Raw genomic sequence first — 22,436 nt, 5'->3', positions numbered from 1 at the left:
TGAGTGAGGTCACCAAGTCACAAAAAAACACACTTAATATGCACTCACTGATGAGTGGATATTAGACCTAAAGCTCAAATTACCCAAGATACAATGCACAGACCACATGAAGTTCAAGAAGATGGATTGAAGTATGGGTGCTTCAGTCCTTCATAGAAGGAAGAACAAACTACCCACAGGAGGAAAGACAGGGACAAAGAGTGGATCAGAGAAAGAAGGGAAGGCCCTCCAGAGCCTGCCCCACCTCGGGATCCAGCCCATATGCAGCCACCAAACTTAGTCACTATTGCTGATGCCAAGAAGTGCTTGCTGACAGGACCCTGATATGGATGTCTCCTGAGAGGCTCAGCCAGAGCCTTTTGATACAGATTAGGATGCTTACAGCCAACCATCAGACAGAACGGGGACACCAATTGAGGAGTTAGAGAAAGGACTGAAGATATTTTCAACACTAAGGAAGAACAACAATCTCAACCAACCAGACCCCACAGAGCTCTCAGGAACTAAACCACCAACCAGAGCGCGCATGCAGGAACCCATGGCTCCAGTCCAGTATTGTCTTTCATCAACAGGAGGAGAAACCCTTGGTCCTGTGAAGACTGGTTTCGCCAGTGTAGGGGAATGCTAGAGTGGTGAGGTGGGAGTGGGTGGGTGAGAGTGGGAACATCCTCATAGAAGCAGGTATAGGGGTTTGGGAGGGGGAAACCTGGAAAGTGGATAACATTTGAAATGTAAATACATAAAATATTCAATAAAAAAGGAAGGAAATCGGAGAGATCCTATAGTAGCATCTTAACCGAATACCCGAAAGCTCTAGAACAAAAAGAAGCAAACACATGCAGGAGGCGTAGAGAGCCTTGAGTCAAACTCAAGACTGAAATCAACCAATCAGAAATAAAGAGAACAATGCAAAGAATCAACAAAACTAAGAGCTGGTTCTTTGAGAAAATCAACAAGATAGACAAACCCTTAGCCAAACTAACAAAAAGGCACAGAGACAATATCCAAATTTTAAAAATCAGAAGTGAAAAGAGAGACATAATGGAAATTGAGGAAATTCAAAAATACTGCAAAAGCCTATACTCAACAACACTGGAAAATCTGGATGAAATGTGTGATTTCCTACACAGATACCACATACCAAAGTTAAAATAAAAATCAGGTAAACCATCCAAACAGTCCCATAACCCATAAAGAAATAAAAGCAGTCAGTCTTAGTACAGAATTCACCCAGACTTTCAAAAGAGCTAATACCAATAATCCCAAAGTACTCCACAAGATAGAAAAAGAAGGAACTCTACATAACTCATTCTATTTGTCCACAGTTACCACACAAAGACCCAACAATGAAAGAGAATTTCAGACCAACTTCACTTATGAACATCAACACAAAAATACTCAATAAAATTCTTGCAAACCAAAGCCAAGAACACATCAAAAATGTCATTCACCACAAACAAGTAGGCTTGATCCCAGGGATTGTTCAATATATGAAAATCCTTCAATGGGACCCACTATATAAACAAACTAAAAGACAAAAATCACATGATCATCTCATTAGATGCTGAAAAAGCATCTGATAAAACCCAATAGCCCTTCATGTTACAAGTCTTGGAGAGTTCAGAAACTCAAAGCACATACATAAACATAATAAAAAGCAATATACTGCAAGCCAATGACCAGCATCAAATTAAATGGAGAGAAATATGAAGCAATCTAACTAAAATCAGGGAGCAGACAAGACTGTTCACAGTCCCCCTATCTATTCAATATAATACTTGAAGTACTATCTAGAGCAATAAGACAACAAAGGGGAATTCAAATTGGAAAGAAAGAAATCAGCTCATCATTAAAGGGTAATATAATAGGGTACATAAGCAACCCCCAAAATTCTACCAGAGAACTCCTACAGCTGATAAACAACTTCAGCAAAGTGGCTGGATATAAAATTCATTCAAACAAGTCAGTAGCCCTCCTTTATACAAATAAGAAATTAGCTGAGAAAGAAATTAGGCAAACAACACCCTTCACAATAGGCATGAATAATATCAAATTTCTTGGTGTAACTCTAACCAAGTAAAATATCTATATGACAAGAACTTCAAGTCCCTGAAGCAAGAAATCAAAGAAGGTCTCAGAAGATGGAAAGATCTCCCATGCTTATGGATAGGTAGGATTAGCATAGTAAAATGCCATCTTGCCAAAAGCAATCTACAGATTCAATGCAATGAATGGGGGTCAGAATCAGGTATGGGGGAGATAGGAGAGAAGCCCAGGGAGCCCAGAGAATTAATGAAAATATGCAACTGTTGGGGTAGTGTATGGGGAGACCTCTAGAAAGTCCAGAAACCTGGAATGGGGAAAGCTTCCAGGACTTAATGTGGGTGACATTAGCTGAAATGCCCAACAGTGGGAATTTGGAACCTGAAGAGACCACATCCTGTGGTTAGATCCCCAGTGGAGGGATGGGGACACCAACCCACCTACAAAACTTTGCCCTGTGGAGAGGGCATTGCACATAAAAGGTTTCTGTTAGAACTCAACTTTTCATTGAGAACTGCTTGCCATGAAACCTGAGACTCCAAGACATGACATATAGTAAGTCATTGCAACTTCTCTCCTATTGCTTGGTACTCAAGGCCACATCTGCTCATGTCCCTGGAAGATCTCCACAGACCACCCGTTCCCACTTCAGAGCATCCTCGCTGAGTGCATAAAGCCTTATGCAGAGCTGCTAGAAGGACACCCTGGGGGCTTTCTACTTCCCAGTGACAGGGTGTAGCTGCCGCACATTCATATGGCTAATGATCATAGATGGGATAGACAGGAAGTGGGTTTCTGGAGTTCCTCACCCATGAGGTGTACCAATTGGGATTTTTCTGAAACAATGGCTTTTAGTGTATATGATGATTATATGGTCCTTCACTGAAAGCTTGTAGATGTAGAAGAAATCACAGCCCAAAACCACAGATTAAAGAGAAATGGATCTGTGGTGTCTTTCTCAATATTCCACCCACAGTACAAACAGTCTGGAAGGTTTCAACAATAACCCATTAGCACCCAGTCGACTAGCTCCAGGCCTTGATGTGACCTGGAGGTCACAGAGGTTCCTCAGTGAAAGTGTCCTTCCCAGCTATGGAGTCAGGACCATGGATATCAGGGAAGATGAAGGCTGTGCCTGACTGACCCCCTAGCAGCTACCCTGACCTGATTCCTAAATCCTAAGCTTCAGTCTCCCTATTGAACAGTAGATAGTACTAGAGGGAAGCATGGCCTCTTCTGTGAGCTAACCTGTGATTTCTGAAATGACTTAGTAATTTAATGGGCCCAAGATGCTCCCCCAAGTGGATCCTTATGACTAGTTTAGAGCTAATTTGGTGGCCCAGTTGAAGCAGAAGGTTACTGTAAAATGGCCCTCAAGCCCAAGTGTGACAGTCAGGAGCAGGCTCTTCATCTCCAGGCTAAGTGCTGTCAGGTCACTGGTGTGAGGTTGTGTTGGTTCTCTAGAGTGTGCCCTTTATGGCCACAAATGACATTGGCCACATTCCTCCTGGCCATCTGTCATGGCCAAATCCACGTTCATTATGTGGGTGGATGTTATTGCTGTTGTGACCTGTTGGTCATTTGCTGCCACCTCCAAACAAAAGACCTGCAATATCTGCACCATCCAAGGGTATTACTCTCAAAGGAACCACAGAAAGTGTCAGTGACTCAGATGTCAAGTGTGGATACAGTCTGTACTCTGAGCCATAGAGGAAGGCTGTGTTCATTCCCTTGATATCACCAGCCTTTCTCTCGTGCTTCAGACAGCAATGCTACCTTCTCTACTGCTCAGGAAGGGATGTGGTTTCTCCACCAGGCACAGTCTTGCTGATTTCTATAGCCAACACTGTGTTCCCAGCTCATTGTTGCTCATGCCTAAAAGATATGGGTATGGTCACTGTGTGATGATTTGCGTTCACCCGAAATAACAACTTTAAGAGAAGCCATGCTCAGTCCCACAGTCACCTGAACTGCTGCGCATAGGGCCAAGTGTGCTCTCTTAGAGCACTTCTTACTCTCAGGTGTCTCACTCCTTCACCTCTGCCCAAAATCTACCTCCTCTGTTACATTCCAAGCTGCTGAGGAGTAGGATCCTGATGCCTGTATGTCACAGTTTTATCCTGATGCTGAAAAAGATCTAATCACAAGTCAGGGAGTCATGATTATATATGTTCACTAAATGACATGTCAAGAGTTTCCTACATGTGTGAGCTCAGGGATACCTAAGGGCTTGATGAAGGGACTGGTGGGGCCCTAGCACACCCTCCACCATTGAGGCCCCTTCCATACCTATGACCTCAGTTTACCCTCTCATTTGTTTGAACACTGACCACCAAGGTGACCCAATGTCTAGTTTCCTTTGGATAGAAAGGGCAAGAAGGAAACCAGGAATCCACAACCCTCCTGCATCCAGACTCCATTGATAGGCTGCCTTGTCTGCTCTCTCTACTGACTCAGGCCAGCTTCCTCCCCTACAGGAACTCTGCCTCCTTCCTCCTCACTATGCATTTCTTGGCCCTCAATTTCCTGATCTGAAATACAACTGGCCCAGTTTCTGGAGTCAGGTGCTAGTCCTACAATGGTATCTTTGTGCCTTTGTGGACCTAGGATAAACAGCTCCACATATCTATAAACAATATTAATGAGCAGTCTCTGACAAGCCTTGGCTTTTGCTCACATGCTCATATCATATAACCTAGGCATTTGACACCAGCATTCAATGTGCTACTAAGCAGGAAGTCTGTCATCTCAAAAGAAGAAAAGGTGGTACCTGTGCTCTTTAGAACCAAAGAATAATGAGAAGGTGGAATCTCCTTGTCTGAGGTGTCAAGGATTTTTTTTGTCACTCTATAGATTGCACTCAAATAGCATATACTTCAGCATGTGGATCACTGACGAAAGCATTTATGACACTGGTGTACGTAATTCCATATGTCAAAAAGGCAATGAGAAACAATAGCCACAGGTGACTGACAAATCATGAGTGTCATGTCTAGTATGATGAAGCCTCTGCACTGTATCACCCTCCGGCCTTTCCCTCTGTCCCAGGGAACTGACTTCTGCCAACTCTGCTCAGAGCCCCAAAAGATAAAGTGATGAGAGAATCCATGGTGAGGAAGGGCTCGCAGTCAGTCCCATGTGACTGAAGCATGTCATGATGTGGAGACCTCAGATAGGTAGATGTTCTCTGGAGGAAAAAGTACAGGGTGGGTTGGGTCAGCGAGAGTAAATAATATGAAGAGATGATAAGATAGGAGAGAGGGTGCCCTGTCCATAGTGTTCCATGGCCTAAGGCATTTCTGAGTGGCCCCATTTCATTCTGGTGATGGTTCTTATCCAGTCCCTGAACTCCACAGCTCCCTATCTCACCACTTCTGGTCACATCCTTCACTGCCCTTGAATGTAAACCTCATCATAGTTACCTTTTAGACACCTAAGTTTAAAGTTCCTCACTAAAGGGTTAATTTATAGATGTTACATGGCCTTTATACATAGTCAACCAATAGCATCAGGCCAGAAAGGGTGTTGGCTGGGATTGAGATGCATTGCATATAGACGGGGAGAAGTCAGAGATTAATACCAGTAACTCCTGGAAGACGGAACTAGAGATTGTTTCCCTATAGATTACATTGTTTTTTGAGGCTATATATGGATCACTCTGGCTGCTCAGATCCAGAATAGAAACAATCTGAAGCATGAGTGATCAGTAAAAGGAGTGAAGGATCTTTGAAAATGCTTTTGGTTCCCTGTGTTTTTTTTGAAGGCAGGGCCAAGCACACTGATTGGTGACTTCCCACCACCAGTGCGGCATGCTGCTCCTCTGTGTTTCTAGGACACACTATGGTGAGGCCCAGATGTGTCCTATACTAAACACTCAGTCAATAAAAGCAGCTACTAATGGGATAAGAGGAGCATTTGCTAATAGGATATGCACACCTTAATCCTATCACTTCAGAAGTAGAGACAAGAGGAACAAGAGTGTAATTTGACCCTTAATGCAAACCATGTTTTAGGCCATGATCAGCTATATTAGACTCTGTCTTTAAAGTTTTTTTAATGAAGAAAAACATTTGCCTAAAAAAGTCTATGCTTCTGTGTTTCTTCTTCACTCTCCACCTCGTGTGTGTGTGTGTGTGTGTGTGTGTGTGTGTGTGTGTGTGTGTCCCTTTCATCCTCCCTCCATCTCCTGTTTTCCTCTTAGGCAGACTGAATCAGCCTCCCATAGTGTTCGTGTTCTAGATAATATGGTTTTCATGTTCTTTGCATCTTAATTTCTTTACTGGTCTTATTTTTTATTTCATATGGAGGTTGGAGTGACAATGACCCTCAAGGGCACAGATATTTTGAACACTTGGCCCCAGTTTGTGGCTCTGTTTGTGTAGGTGTGAAAAGTATGACCTTGTATGTCACTGAAGGTCAGGCTTTGTGATTTCAAAAGTCACATGGCATTTAGAATTTGCTAGTTATGCTTTCTGTTGTGGTTTGAGATGTGAGTTCTCAGCCCTTCCTGCCACCATACTGGCCTTCAAACCTCCCTGTAAGGGAGGGATGAGTCCATCAGGAGACTTATCCCCTTGAAACTACAAGTCCTAAATAGACCCTTCCTTCCTCAGCTAACCTTGGTCTTGGTGTTTTGTCACAGAAGTAGTAAAGGAAACAAGGTGGAACCTGGTATCATGAGAGGGAAACTGCTGTGACAAACCTGACAATGAGTTTGGGGGTGAGTTGTGGTGGCATTGAAACTTTGGTCTGGAAAAGGCGTTGGCTGATCAGAGTTCAATGGTTCTTCTGTTCAAGATGGGAAGGAAAAATGCTGAGAGCAAGGCGAATGATGAAGGACTGACTCATGAGGATTCAGAGGGAGGCAGAGACTCTATCTGGGTCATTCTGTGCTGTGTGGGATTAATAATCCATAGTTTCTGATTAGCTAGAGCTGAAGAATAGCTGTGATTATGGCACCACTGATGTGAAAGCATGTTTCACTAAGACAATCCATGATGATTAACTGAGCTAAGAAATTAGCAGTGATTAAGGAGACCAGAATCATTGATGTACAGTCTCCTGGGAGAATTCCCTCATGTTCAGCACACAGAAGCTGTGGTCCAGAGGAGGCAAAGGCTACATCTCATGCTTTCAACTGAATTTAGTAATATGTAAGAGTCTCCCACATGGTGCTGGGTTTATGTAAGTTTTATTACATTTATTCATGTTGTTTTACATGTGAGGGTTTTGCCTGTGTGTATGTCTGTGCACCACATAAGCACTTGATGCCAACAGATATCAGGAGAGGGCAAAAGATCTCCTAAAAAGGAAATTAGAGATGATTTTGAACTACCATATGGGTACTGGTAATCATTCACCAGTCCTCCAAAAGACCATCAAGTGCCCTTAACCACTGATCAATCCCTCCAGTCACCAACATGAGGAAGTCATGAATAGAATCTGAGGCTTAGTGTTCTGTGGCAAGGCTGGAGCTCCTGAAGAGAGGCCAGAGACCATTGGTGGGGTGCAGTCTCAGTTGCAGTGGAACATCCAGGACCCTGAAGACACCAATACCATATGCAATCACTGTCAAGAGGTCATCAAATATGAGATGGAGGCTGGCCTGAGCCTATGAAATGAGCTATTTGTTCTGCAGAGAGCAGAGGCAGAGAAGAGGTTTTATCTCCCTAGGCCCTTTAGATCCCAGAGAATTATAAGCGGGTCCCAGACATCAAGCACTTTTTACGCTGTTGAAGTTTGGTTGTGCTTTTGATTTAGCTGCAACTGAGCCCTATTTCTTCCCTTTGGGAGCAAGAAGGATTTACTGTTTGGGAGAGTTCTTGGGGTTTTTATAAGAGCCCGTGGTCAAGAGAATTTGGACTTTGAAAGAAACAATAACTTTTTAAAAGATTTGATTTTTTTTACAGTGTTGAAATTTTTGAAGACTGTGGGAATTAAGATGTCTCAGTTTTCTATTTTAGTATTAATGTCAAGCTGACAGCTTGGGAGCAAATGAGAAAGGAAAGGTCATGGTTGAATACTGATGTGTTTGTGCATTAAGTTGATGAGTAGTCCATTGTGCTGGTTAGTTTAGCTTGACACAAACCTAGACCTCTCAGAGAAGGAAGAATCTCAATTGAAGGATTTCCTCCATCAAACTGGCCTCTAAGCAAGTCTATTAATGAATGATGTGAGAGAACACAATTCGTGTTGGTAGTACCATCCATCAGAAGTTGGTCTTAGTAGCAAACTAAGTCAAGCTGGGCAAGTCCTAAGAGCAAGCCAGTGAGCAGCACCCCTCCCTACAAGGCCTCTGCTTCCATTCTTACCTTTAGGTCATGACTTCCAGCTTTGGCTTTCCTCTGTCATGGATTGTGACCTGGTAAGTTGTAAGAAAAAAATAAACCCCTTTTCCTCCAAACTTTGATTGGTTCAGTTTTTTCTTGGTTGGTTAGTTGGTTAGTTTTTTGTTAATGGAAAAGAAACCAATCCAAGATTCTCATGATGAGCAAGAAACAGTGTAGATATATCTACCTGGACCAGTGAGAATGGAAAGGGAATCAAAGACAGATATTTATAGGAAGAAAAAAGACCCTATGTGGGGACAGTGTGTTTGTCTCTGTGGGATGATATAATAAATGTAAAAACAAAAACAAAAGTCACTGACAAGGCCCCAGGATGGAACACTTCTCCACCTTGTTAGAACCAGCCAAGTATGAGCTATCCCATCACAAAATGGTTACCTTCACATACCTCCTGTAACCGTCTATCAATGGTTCTAGCTTTCCTTACATTTGTGTTGTTAAGTGTCCATGGCATTAACTATCCCTGCTCACTCTACTGTGTGTTCCATTTCTCTGATTTCTTAATTGTATACTATAACAAGAATGGCACATTCCATTAGGAAGCCCCAAATGAAACAAGTTGAGGAACAACTAAGGAGACAAAGGATTAGGAGGTTCAACGGAATTGCCCAAGTCAGCTGCACAAAGGAAACACTGAAACATAATTGAAGCAAGTGAAGGAAATGAGCCATAAAATAAGAAGTAGGAGAGATGGGAAGAACATTCAGTAGAGAGTAGAAGAGCCAAAAATAGAGCCAGGAACAGACTGGAGAGAGGGGAGGGAGAGGAAGACGCTACAGGTAAGGTCCAGACAGAGTAGAAGAAACAGCAATAAGATGTAGGCCACTCTAAGGACTTTGTGTTTACTGTAAGTGAAATATGTCAACAAGTGAGGATGTGATATTAACAATTTTATTTTACACTTATTTTCCCAAATTTAAAAGTTATCACAAAGTAATTATTGTGGTAAAAAATAAAAATGGTCAGAAGAGTTGCCACACGTACCCTAGCAGTCAATAGTTCCGACTCCAGTAGGACATTGGAACTAGCGCTAACTTACCTCAGTGACTCCACACTGCCCCCAAGTACTTTCCGACCTGGGCAGTATGTGAGCCGTTCTAACCCTGTCAGACCATCCGGACTACTCTCAGCTCCTTCAGCAGGTTGCCACCATGCCAGGCATACACATCCCAATTCTGTGGCATACCCAAGGTGTCCTGCCACCATACACTCTCTTGAACTCAATTAAGTCACCACACGAAAGAACACATCACACAATATCCTCTGATCCAATTAATAAAATATAATTTGCCCATCTTGACAAAACAAAATCCTGTACATAGCCATCCCTTAAGAATAGTCATAACAGGGCTGGAGAGATGGCTCAGCCGTTAAAGGCTAGGCTCACAACCAAAAATATAAGAATAGTCATAACAGTTGGGGATTTAGCTCAGTGGTAGAGCGCTTGCCTAGCAAGCGCAAGGCCCTGGGTTCAGTCCCCAGCTCTGAAAAAAAAAGAAAAGAAAGAATAGTCATAACAACCTGTAACTATGCACAGAGAAGAATCTTAATATCTGCCACCATGTTCTCTCAGCTCCCTCTTTCTTGCTCTGGCCTCTCTGCTTTCTAAAGCTTTTCTCCTGCCTGCCCTTCCTTCTTATCCAATGACAGGCCTCATTCTATCCTGTACCTGCCTTCACCTGCATAATGACAACAACCTACAAATAATGAGTGTAATTGTGACATATTTATGTATATGTGAATTGTTTTACTCTAATTTGTAGTCTTCTGACAATATTCTTCCACATGCCCATGCTCCTACCCAGAAGAAGGTAGAGTGATCATCAAACCTGAAGCTGAGACTATAGGCAAGTCCTTCCATTCCTCTCTGCATGTTTTATAGCTCTATGACATACTATAGATTAGAGATTTTCAAGTGAGGAAAGGACTCCAGCTATGCAGCTAAGGAGAATTATCACCCATGTTAAGCTGAAAGTGGTGAGTCAACTTTGGGATCACTCTTATCTTTTGAGAAACCTGTCCCCAGGTCATGCAAGTAAGCAAGATAAAGACATTAATTGTCCATGATGGACTTTAATCCAACTATACTTAAAGCTATCATTGATAGCCTGTATTGAACACATAGACTATGATCATGTCTCCCAAGAAAACTTCATACAAACCCCATTAAATGCACAGGAATACCTCAACCCATCATGTCCCTGAAACTCTGTGTGAAACATCTCAAGAATACAATCTCTAAAGGGCCATTGTGCATTCTTGCTCTTGCTTTCTTGCTATTATCCTCTTACCCCTTTGTCCCTTCTCTCCCCAGTCCCTTCCTCCCCCCTTCTCTCCACATGCTCATGGCTGGCCTCTCCCTCTCTCTCTCTCTCTCTCTCTCTCTCTCTCTCTCTCTCTCTCTCTCTCTTTTCCTCTCTTACCACCCCCTCACCCCACCCAAAATAAAATAAAAATAAAAATAAATTTTTAAAAAGGCCACCCTGGGGCTGGAGAGATGGCTCAGTGATTAAGAGCATGAACTGCTCTTCCAGAGGTCCTGAGTTCAAATCCCAGCAAACACATGGTGGCTCACAACCACCTGTAATGGGATCTGATGTCCTCTTCTGGTGTGTCTGAAGACAGCTACAGTGTACTTACATATAATAAATAAAATCTTTTTTAAAATGCTCACCCTAGATCATCTGGGATCCTCCCTTCTCTTCCTTCCTCAAGGAGCACATGCACTGCTAAGCTATAGCTGGCCCTGTAAGGGACATGGGGCAGGTAAGTTGACTTTTCATATGACACCTCTCAGATCATGGTGGCCTGGCCTTCAATATCCTTCTACAGTCTTACCCCAAAATATCCTGAGTCTTATTTTCAAAGGTTCATGTTTCTGAGAAATTTAGGAAGATGATCCAGGCAGGAACTAGCTGTATTTTGTATGTGAATAATGTGCCCAGGGAAAGAATACTGGTGTGGAAAAGCAGGACACTATCTCTGGCAACTTAAGTGAAGAGATGGAAAGGTCTTTCCCTTCTTCTGTCTGGGTTTGATGACATGAGAGTTTGTTCTCCTGCATGCAATTTGGGATCTCAGCAGATGGTTCTACAGTAGGTTTGGAAGCCTCAGGTATGTCTCTTTCAAAGGCTTCCGAGCTGAGGAGGACTCATGCAGAATTCAATGCACAGTCACAAGCTGGATACAGCCTACACCCTTTCCTAGAGAGAAATGATGAGCTTGATGGTTGGGACATTAGAGGGGAAGGGAGGATTCCTTTACCTCATTATGCTCTAGACCCCTCCAGCCAGGCTCACATCTGTGAACACACCCATGAGTAAACCCATTCCCTGCTACCAGGACAACACCACAGTCTTAGTATGGGACCAGTGCTCCCAGTAGCAAGGGAGTCCCACTGGAAATCTGTTCAGAGAAAGACCCCAACAATATCAGACACAGAAGAAAACAAAGGCATCAGGGCTGGGTGAGTTGAGACTAGATGTGGACCTGGGCATCAGGACTGGTCATGTGATGGCTGAGGTGAAGAACGGACAAGAGTTTGCAAATCATCCTCCTAAAGAACCCCATAATGGCAGGAATTGCCCCCAGGTGAAAACTAGACTAAGGGTTGGAAGAAGGAACCCATTCTGGACCCATTGCCTCACAACTTCATCAGCAATTCTCACAGACCCACACATACATGAGTGTCATCATTGCGTAGGTGGGATGTACAAAGTTAGTCACATAGTAGGCCAGGGCAAAATCCTCTGTTATTAGGAAATAGAATGACCAAGGGGTACTTAGGCCCTGTGGACACAAATGAGCCTCTTTAGAAGTGTCTATGGAAAGGAAGCAGTATAGCTGTGAGCACTTACAGAGATGAAATAAACAAGATTGATCTGAGAAACCATCCAGGAACCTCTTGAACAAAATGTACCCAAAGGATTTCCTAGAGTACAGGAGAAAATGACTCTAATTAGTGCCCTTTCCTTTCTTTCCTAGCACACATCATAGCCCTGACAGTAAGATCAGGGCCGCCTTTTTTTCAAATACATGTAACTCAGGCAGAGGCCTCAGAACTCAGTTGGCCATGAACCTGTACCCTCCCTGTGTGCAGTCCAAGTCACTCTGGGAAAAAAAAGCAACTGACACACTGGTCAGAAAGAGTGAGCAGGGTTGGGGATTTAGCTCAGTGGTAGAGCGGTTGCCTAGCAAGCGCAAGGCCCTGGGTTTAGTCCCCAGCTCCGAAAAAAAAAGAAAAAAGAAAAAAAAAAGAGTGAGCAGCTCAGACCCCTTTCAGGACATTCTGACACCTAGAACATACCTGATCATTTCCCAAGAGCCAAGAACCCACTCTTGGTAAGCAATATGTTTCCAAATGCACCACCCAAATGACAGGATCCCAAGCCTACACTTGGCTCTTCACTACCACATAAACCAGTGACATTTTGAAGGGCCCGATATTGTTCCTACATAGAAATGACCACAGCCCCATACAATTAGCTCAATGTCCTACCCCATCCTTCTGACCATCATTCCTATAGTTACAGAATCACCTGGCGCACTACCCAGAGAACACAAAAGGATACCATGTTGACATAGAGAGTTTAGCTTAGATAAGGAAACGTGTGAAGTAGAAACCTCTGGTTTCTTTGGAAAGTCAATTATATCAAACAATGTTTTGCTGAGCACACAGGTAAAAGGATGTTTTGCTAAAGGAGAAACGTGAAAGAAAGTTTTTCTGAAGCAGACACAGGTTAAGCCCTTCCCATTCTCTGGCAGACACGTGAAAAGATGAAAAGATGTGTGATAAAGGAATAGAACTATGACCCCCACAGAGACTGGGAGCTGGAGCATTGGTTTGCTTTGCTCTGCCTCCCTAACATCACACATGTATTGATTCTCCTTGTTGCTGAGCTCCGTTAGTGGAGATGCCAGAGAGAAACTCGCCAAAGAACTTCTCATGAGGTTCCTGTGGCTTCTTGCTGCTTCAGTAGCCTCAGGCTAGCTGGCGAACCTTGCAGTTTCTTCAGGACTGAACTACAGCTGCTGGTTTGTGCATGGTGTCTGCCTGCTGAGGGGACTGGACTGCAGTATGGACTGCGTTCATATTTAGTGTTTGCTACTGGACTGAACTTCTGATATCCTGACAACAAATATTGGACTTACCGCCAAAGAAATATTTCTAAACAGGTCTACTTCCCACCTCTCCCATGTCCTAACAGCTTTTCTCTTCCCTACCTCTGGTGGGTGGTGACATAGAGGAGAGGTAGAACCCTTATTAAAGTAGGTTGGAAAGATTTATGCCTATGCATGTGTGAAATAAATGGGGTGAAGATGCTTCAGCCAAGAGAATATATGATCTTCACCCTGAACCCCAATTTCCCAATAGCATCAATGACAAACGTGAAGGGCAGCAGTACACTGGCTTCTTCTTTTCAGGAATAGGCATGTTTCCAGCCCAGTGGATTATATACCGCTCTCCTAGACGCTTGGAGTAATGAATCTCTGGGTAGTGAATCAAGGACAGAGGAATCATGAAAATGTTCCCAGGATGGAGATCAAGTGGGAGCAGAGAATGGGAAGGGCTTGCATAGCACCTCAGTGCAGACAGGAGGGGCCTGAGGCACTGGAGAGACGCCCTGAGACCTGGTCAGAAGACTAAAGTAGGGGTCTCCACAGATATGAGCTTCCTGAAAGGGACTCCTCCCTGTGTCCTTGTGGTGGTCCTGAACAAGGAACTGAAGAGAGTCACCCAGAATGAGGCATGATACAGAGAAGACAGAGCTCAGAGTGGCCCAGTCATGAGGGGAAGATGACACTAAGCACCCACAGACTATGGAACCATTGAGGGCCACAGTCCCCTCACTCCAGTCAAGTGACTATGAAGTTCAGATGCTTCCCCCGCCCCAACAGTCTGGGATAATCCTCCAAGGACCTGACTCATCAACGTTCTCACAAAACCAATCAGTCTCAGTAAAGTGTTCTGACCCTACCTAGACATAGTAGCCTCACAGACATTAACACATGAGTTTCACAACTCCTCAGTACCTGCCTTCCCTTGGTCCTGGCTCCTAGGATCCACAAACCCTTGATCTAATTATCTCCCATGCACAGGGACCCAGAACAAGATGAGAATTGAAGTGACTGGCATTTCTGCTTTTGTGGACAGGCAGGATAAAGACCAAGTGTTTCATAGGGAAAGTACAGCAAATGGAGCTGGGTCTCCAGGACTGGGTGACAGAAAGGGTGAATAGAAGCTAGCCAGCTCTCTGCCTGGAGAAAGAGCTCTGTGAGTAGGCTGTGTGGCTGTGATGAGTATCCCGATGAACGTGACAAAGTGCTTGGACATAGGTCTCAGGAGAGGCATCCGTTTGACACAGATGCTTCTGGGGTGAAGACATCAACAAACAAGTAAGACACAATCAGAATCTCTATTCAAAACTGATAGGGTGTGGGAGCATGACTGAACATCTCAGGAGCCTCACATCTCCTCAGGAAAACACACCATAAGTTGCTAGACACAACCTCTTAGGGAAGCCCATTCTTCCTGATCTTCCCTGTCATCAATGATCGGCCTTCTGCAGACAGCACAGCTGCATCTGTGTGCATCTCCCTGTATGGTTAAGTGAGGCCTGATGTAGGATTAGTGGTGGGGTCCCACATCCACTCTGCCACAGAGCTTGGGCTGCTGGGGAGGCTGGGCTCGGGAAGTTTGACCTCGGGCGTTGGGCTATGAGAAGACGCAGGACACCGCTCTGGGGGTGGGGAAGCGTTGTCTAAGCACGGGACACAGCTGGAGCTGGTTTGGGGGTCCCCAGGCCTGTAATGAGGTTGGGGCCATCAGTTCTCAGGCTCTTGGGCATCCAGGTGCTGCTGGGATGCCGTAGAAGAGCTGAGAACAGGGAGGGCCGATGAGGGGTGGGCACGGGATTGGATCTAGCCCGGGGCGAAGGGGGAAGGGAAGGAGCTCCAGCTGGTCCCTCTGGGAGTAGTCCTTGGCTGGACGGTGGTGGTGGGCTTGAGCTTGGTGGCAGCCGCCGCTAGGTGCACAGGGAGACCTGCGGTAGATTAAACATTGGCTCTGTAGACAAAGGGCTTCTCTATACCTTCCCATGGCGGATCCCATAGAAAGAGGCGGTCCATGGTTTCAAGGCATTTATTCTCATGGTGGAAAGGAGATGAGTAAAGCCATACCCCACTTCTCTGAGTGGGCCTGAGATTAAATACCTTTTGCTGGGAGGACTGTCTGGGAAGAAAAGTTCATTGGCTAAGCCTCCAGGCCTTTAGGTACCTCATAATGGAGATTTGTCTTGAGCCTACATGAGCTTACATGATCACTTCCTCTACCTATAAAGGGGATTGGGTTGTTGTTGACCTTATGTGACTGATGGTCACAAGTCTATGGAGGGCTTCAGGCCAGTGACTGGCCTGGTTTCCTTGGAGTCAGACAAAACACCTACCGTCCCTTTCAGAGTCACTGGGGTTTGAAACCTCCTCAACTGGGAACCAGGGCATCTTTCACTACTCCACATCTCCCTGCATGAGACTTTTATTGAGACCAGAAAAGACTCAATACTGAGGATTGGAAACAAGGTTCTTGAGAGCCACAGGCTGACAGTGTCACTAATCACTGTGACAGAATGGTGAGCCACATGACTCTATAACCCATGTGTCGGCCTGTGAATGCCAGCCAGGGGGACTGAAAGGCAATCCTGGAGGTCAGAGCCTAGCACCTAACATAGGGAATGCCACATGTGAGGTCATCAATGACCTCAGACTCTCACCCAGTCCAAGGTAATCACCCAAAAGACCCAGATCCCACTCTCAGCATTTCAGGGGTTTTCACCTTGTAAGCAGTAGCAGGAAATGAACCTGCTCCATAGGCAGCAGCATGAACCACTAAAGCCCTTTCATCTGCTGATGTCATAGAATAGAGTCAGGCCTGCAGTCAACAGAACAACAGTGTGGTTTCAATAGTGCCCATGCACACCTGGCCTCCCTGTAGCATGTATATCCTGCACAGGCTAACGACCATCCTCACCTGCACAAAGACCCATCTCTGTATGGGCTGACTGAATTCTTTTCTTTGGACCTCAGGGTGCAGCGTTCTGTAATTAGTCACCTGGCTGTGCTTGCACTCATTCTGAAGTGGGAGTTTCTGGATATGTCAGGTGAGACAGACTCATGTGGTATTTTGCTAAGGCAGACAGACTCACTTGGTGTATTGAGAGGCAAGACCTGTGGGAGGACACATGATGTTTTAGAGAGTATAAATAGGACTCAGTGGGCACTGATGGTGTGCTTGCACAGCTAGCTTTGCTACACTTCTTGGTCTTGTGTCTTCATCTTTACTGATCTTCATTGTGTTGGGAGAGGCACAGCAGTGAACGTCTCCTGGCATCCCCTGCTAGTCCTGGTCATTCCTGCTGACTCATGCCAATCTGGAGGAAGCCTGAGGGTTTCTGCTAGATTGTGCCACCATTGCTGGCTCGTGTTTGGTGTCTTGACACTACTGAACTGGCTTACTGGTATCCTGACGAACAGGGATTGGAATCTCCCCAAAGAACTAGTTCTTAACAGGTCCACATGCCCTTGTCCTGTGCGCCATCTATTCTCCCCTAGCTTTGGATGGTGGGCTAGAAGGGGGTCAAAGCAGATCCTATTAAAAAGTAGCTCTAGCATTCTAAACTAAGCCTATGCATTCTGAAGAAGCCTTGTCAGGGGAGACGATGTCGTCAGAGCGGGAAGCGCTGCCTCAGAACAAGAGGATAAAAAGAGCTCCTGAGTTCTTATCTCTCCATGTCCAGGTGCTATTTCCACCAACAATCACATTTCCACTTCCCTCTGAGAACTTATAGTTCCAAACACAGACACCAGTCCTTCTCCATGATGTACTGGTGGATGTGAAACTCTGCCCTATGAAGACCCTTCACACCTCCCTGCAGCTCCCATACCAACAGCAGCTGGGCTTTAGAAAGCCTCCAAATTCTACTTCATTTGTGCTCAGAGGGGCTCACTGGTCTCAGTTCTGGGCCCAAAAGTTGGAATTCAGGACAGACTGACGCCCCTCAGGGATGTCTACCTCCCATTGGTCTTGTGTCTATTTCATGGTACATTATAAATCTGCTGCCTTGTTTCTGTACACGTGTGTGTGCTATGTACAAAGTGTAAGTGTGCATATATGCCTGTGTAGGTATGTGAAAGTACACACATGTATATGTGTCTGGGAATGCATGTGTGTCTATCTTTGAATTTTGGTGTCTCTCTATATACATATACCTATATCGGTGTGCATGTGTGCTTGGATCTGTGCCTGTATGTGTCTATTCATGAACCGGTGGCATTGTGGGAGCATATTTTATACATGTGGATGTGTACCTCTATTTCTATATGAGCTTCTGTATCTCTGTGCATTCATGTGGCAGGGTCCGCGAGAATCCAAATCTGTGTCTGTATATACCTCTCTGTGAGGATTTGTCTATGTGTGATAACTTCCTGGATGTTGTGAGGGGGATTTGAAATGACTCTCACAGGCTACATGCTTAAACACTTGACCCTCTCTGGAGGCACTGTGTTGTAAAAACTGGAATCTGTGGCACTGTGTCCTCATTGGACAGTGGAATTCCCCTCTAGGTCTACCACCAGACTCTATTTCCTGATCCACCTGATGCCTACAGACAGAACTGATTCCTACCTTGCCCTCTCACATAATGCACTATACGTCCCAAAACATGAGTCCAAATAAATACTTCCTCCAGTGTGTATTGTTTTTTTCGACCCCATTGATAAGATATAATTGCCCACTTAAACATACAAAGCCCGGTACCATCCATCCCTTGAGAACATTAATAACAACCTATAAATACACAGAGCAGAATCTTAACATCACCTGCCATGGCTTCTCCCCTCTCTCCGTCTCCTCTTCTCCTCCCTTAGTCTCCTCCTCTTCCTTCAAACTTCTCTCTCGCCCATCCTTTCTTCTCCTCCAATGACAGGCCTCCTTCTATCCTATACCTGCCCCTCAACAGTACTTTACAGATTCAATGGAGAGGTGGTTCTGGTGAAGTCACCTGAGTTCTGAGTCCTTGACTAGGCAGCTGTCCTTGCGGCAGTGGAATTAGCATCAAAATACAGTAACTTCAGGGCAAACCACAACATTTCACCCTTTTTGTCCAGTTAAAAAGACTTTTCACTTATATATTGAGTACAATTACCATTCTACAATTTATAAAGCATATGATATACTCAACACCCAGTCCATCACTATATCAGTTAAACAGAACATTCCATTCCAGCTTAAGAAAGGCTTAAAATCTATACTTGGCTAGCTTGTATACTACCTGATAATTATCCAATAAAATATGTATATTTAGAGTTAAACAGTCTGATAGGCTATTTAACGTCTTCAACCCCGTCAGAAATCTAGGAATGACCAAATATCTATACACATAGGAAGCCTAACACAGCTTCCAGAACTGAGAGGTTGTAGAGACAAATCTCCACTAGCACAGTCCCCTGTTAGCAACATGTAAGCACAAGTCTTCAGCCTTCTGGCCCAAAATCAACTGACAGACTCTTGAAATGCAGATTTTGAAGGGCTGATCACTCTGTCTTGGCAGAGTTTATCAGTCAACTATTCTGTATCATTTGTCCTTTTCTGGACAGTATCAGTCTGCAGATGAAACAGGCAGTTTTGTGTAGTGGCTGCCTAGCCACAAGGTATTGCCTCACCTGGAGGTAGAGATGTTCACATTCTTCATTAAATCCACCAAAGGGTAACTGTTAGGAGCAGATATGTCTCAACAAAAGATAAATAACTTTAAATCTCAAATTTTATGAATTTCTGACGTTTTTGAAAACCATCTATCTATATAAGACAGTCTGGACTGTTGTCCCCATATCCTAAATTTTATCTTGAAAGCACTCTCAAAAACTCAGAGCCATGACTTTGCTATTTTAATCTTAACTCACAGGTGTAATCAACTCAGAAGTTTGTAATGACAACAATAGAAAAACTGGCTCTAAACCTTGTACTTTTAAACTTTTAACAAATAAATTCTACATCAAAGCAAAGATATGATTTTAGTTTAGTTACCAAATGAGATTGTGACTGTACAATTCAATCTAGCTAATTCCTCCCAGTTAAATTACAACCAGTTTTAAATTCCTCATAAAAACAATTTTAGAATAACCACTTTCAGCCCCCCAAAGTCCAGAGAATTGGGGCGACGACTCCTCCATAACTTCTTCAAGCTGTACATGGGCGTTGAGATATCCTTAGGGGTAGGGGGTAGGAAGAATGAAGCAAATGTTGTAGCCAATGTGTCCTGACTGGACCCAGCTGAAAGTCCTTGAGACCAGGATTCCAAGTAGGCACAGTGTGTATTGTTTTACAATTCCAAATAAATACACAGACAGAAGAAATTGGTGCTAGTAAGTGGGGTCACTGTTATAAGATGCCTGAGCATGTGTGTCTGAGACTTAGGGATGATTATGTGAGATATTAGTAAGAGTTTGCATCTGCAGCCTAAGGAAGCCCTACAAGAGCTGTATGTGGAGCTCAAAGGCATTCCTCAGGAAATGCTGACTAGAAAGACCAAGGCCTTGGAATTTCAGAAGGCAGGGAGGATGCCATCAGAACCTGCACTAAGGGTCCCTCTTGTTGCACCATGGTAAAAATTCTAACTACTTCTGCTGATGAGTGAGTGAGATGAATTGAACAATTATGAACTTGCCTCTTTGGTGGAGATTTTAAGACACCTCAGCATTCAGGCCCAGCCCAGTGAGGATCCCAGGGATGCTCCAGGCTCCTCCACCTTACAGGCAATCTCAATCTTCAGTCTGGGACTAGTCAAGACTTAGTCCACCTTATAGTGACTGCCTTGACCTGAATTAACCCATTTTGAGAAAAATGACAGGAAGTAGTGACTCCACAGCTTGTTTACACAGTTTAACAGCCTTCCTCTGCCAGCACTGCTAGAGGCACAACCAGATGAGAAATTTCTGTGTGAAATTACATCAGAAACACCAGACTCCAGACATGTGAGTTTATAAATTACCCCAGATGGAACTTCTCACCTGAGACTTTAAAGAAGTACTCTAAGACTGAGCAGTGCAGCGTGCTGGCTGTCACCTCCATCTATTCAGAAGCTTCATCAAGTAAAAGGACACTGTCAAGGACTTCTGCCCCTGTCTGAGTCCAACAGACGGCTTAGTTGTATTATGCCCCATAGAACGGTGATACAACCCATCCTTCAAACATATTTTTATTCTGCTGTGTCATTGCTCAGGCCAGTACAATCTCCTGTACCCAGATCCTCATGGCCTTGGCCAGAAGCAGCACCAGGGGAACCTAGAGCATTCAGAGTCTTTCTGCTCTTTTCTTTTCCGAGCTCTTGTCTCCTTTTGTTTCTCTAGACCCCAAGGAAACTTAAGACAGTTGCAGCTGACTGACTCCACAGACTAGGAGAGTCACAGAGACTTGCTGAACATCTTTATGAAGAAGGAGAGAAGAAGGTCAAGATAGAGCAGAGGTCAGAGGGTATGCTGGCTTGCCCAGAAGGAGAGTGTTTTATGTTCTTCAGGACAAAGGCTCTAGTGCTGCTTTGGAGATGGAGTCAGCTTGACATAGAAAGGACAATTTGCTAACAAGAAAGGAGCACAGTGGGAACTGTGGTTGCAGAGAGGATGCCAGCATGTCCACCAGATCACTCAAGGAGAGGCAGCCAGTCTCCATGCTACCTAAAGTATTGCATATTAAAGTATGAAGATCAGCAGGAAAAGCATAGTGTATAAGATCCATCAGTAATTACCATATCAGAGACTCAGTATAACACTATCTTGGAAAGAAATTACTTTTTAATGTAGTTTCACACAGATTTTCATGAGATTAGCAAAATACAGCCAGATTCTTTGTGCAAATATCACAGAAATGTGCTCTATCCCATTTCTAATAAAGTCCTGTTCACCTCTGAATGCTACAGTAGGCTTCATGAACCAGGCTTCTGCTGCTCACATTGCTCTTACAACTATTGCTTTCCAGGCCCCTATTAGAATGGCCTTGTAGCATCATACTCCTGCCAGTCCCTTTCAGCTAGCTACACCAAGCCTCCAACAAGCACCGTAGGCTTTCTTCTTTCTCCTGATCACCTTAGTTCCAGGGATGGAAAACACTGGACAGTTTTAATATTTAAAACTAGCCAGATATCGAAATTGCTGAGCTCTTATCAGCTAATCTATTCCAACTGCCGGTGGCAGAGGCTGGCATTTCTAGCTGCCCAAGATCGTATGTGGTTGTATGTGCCTCCCATTCCAAAACCTGGCTAAAAAGCCTCCCTCTATCTGTGTCCCCTTTCTTCCTCCTGAGACCTGGAAATGCCACCTTTCCCTTTGCCCAGCAATTAGCTTCTGACACCTTTATTGACACAATCAAAAACCTCCCATTAAGCTCCACTTATCAATGACTTTTCTACTCCAATGTCCCAATCCATCTAAATTTCTACAAAAAATCAACTTAACTTTAATAAGGTCTTCACAACAATAGTTCCACTCTTCTAGAGTCAGTGTCTGCATTAGTTATTTTTCTGGAGCTGAGATACAGAACCATAACCAAAAACAATGTAAGAAAGAAAGCATTCACTATGGTTCATGGCTGCAGAAAGCGAGAGTCTACACTGCAAGGAAAGCCAGGGCATGCAGCAGGCACATGAAAGTTGCTGACCCTCCATCTGCACCCAGGAGCAGAGCAAGCATGGAGTGGGCAGGCTACAAATTCTCAAATCACACCTCCAATAATGAACTTACTCCAGCAAGACTGCACCTCCTGAAGGTTCTGTGACCTCCCCCAAAATGCCACCAACTGTGAACCAAGGGTTCAAACACACAGGTCTATGGAGAACAATTCTCCTTCAAATAACAATAACTAGCTATACATTTGACAGGGGATTAATGCCAAGAACACAAAGAACTCCAAAATACAAACTTACCAATCAATAAATTGTCTAATGAAAAGACAGTTCTCAAAAACTGAACTACCAATGATCAATAACAGCTAATGTCTTT

Source organism: Rattus norvegicus, chromosome 3 (genome assembly GCF_036323735.1).
Source record: "Rattus norvegicus strain BN/NHsdMcwi chromosome 3, GRCr8, whole genome shotgun sequence".
NCBI lineage: Eukaryota > Metazoa > Chordata > Mammalia > Rodentia > Muridae > Rattus > Rattus norvegicus.
Note: the sequence above shows the minus strand (reverse complement) of the source record.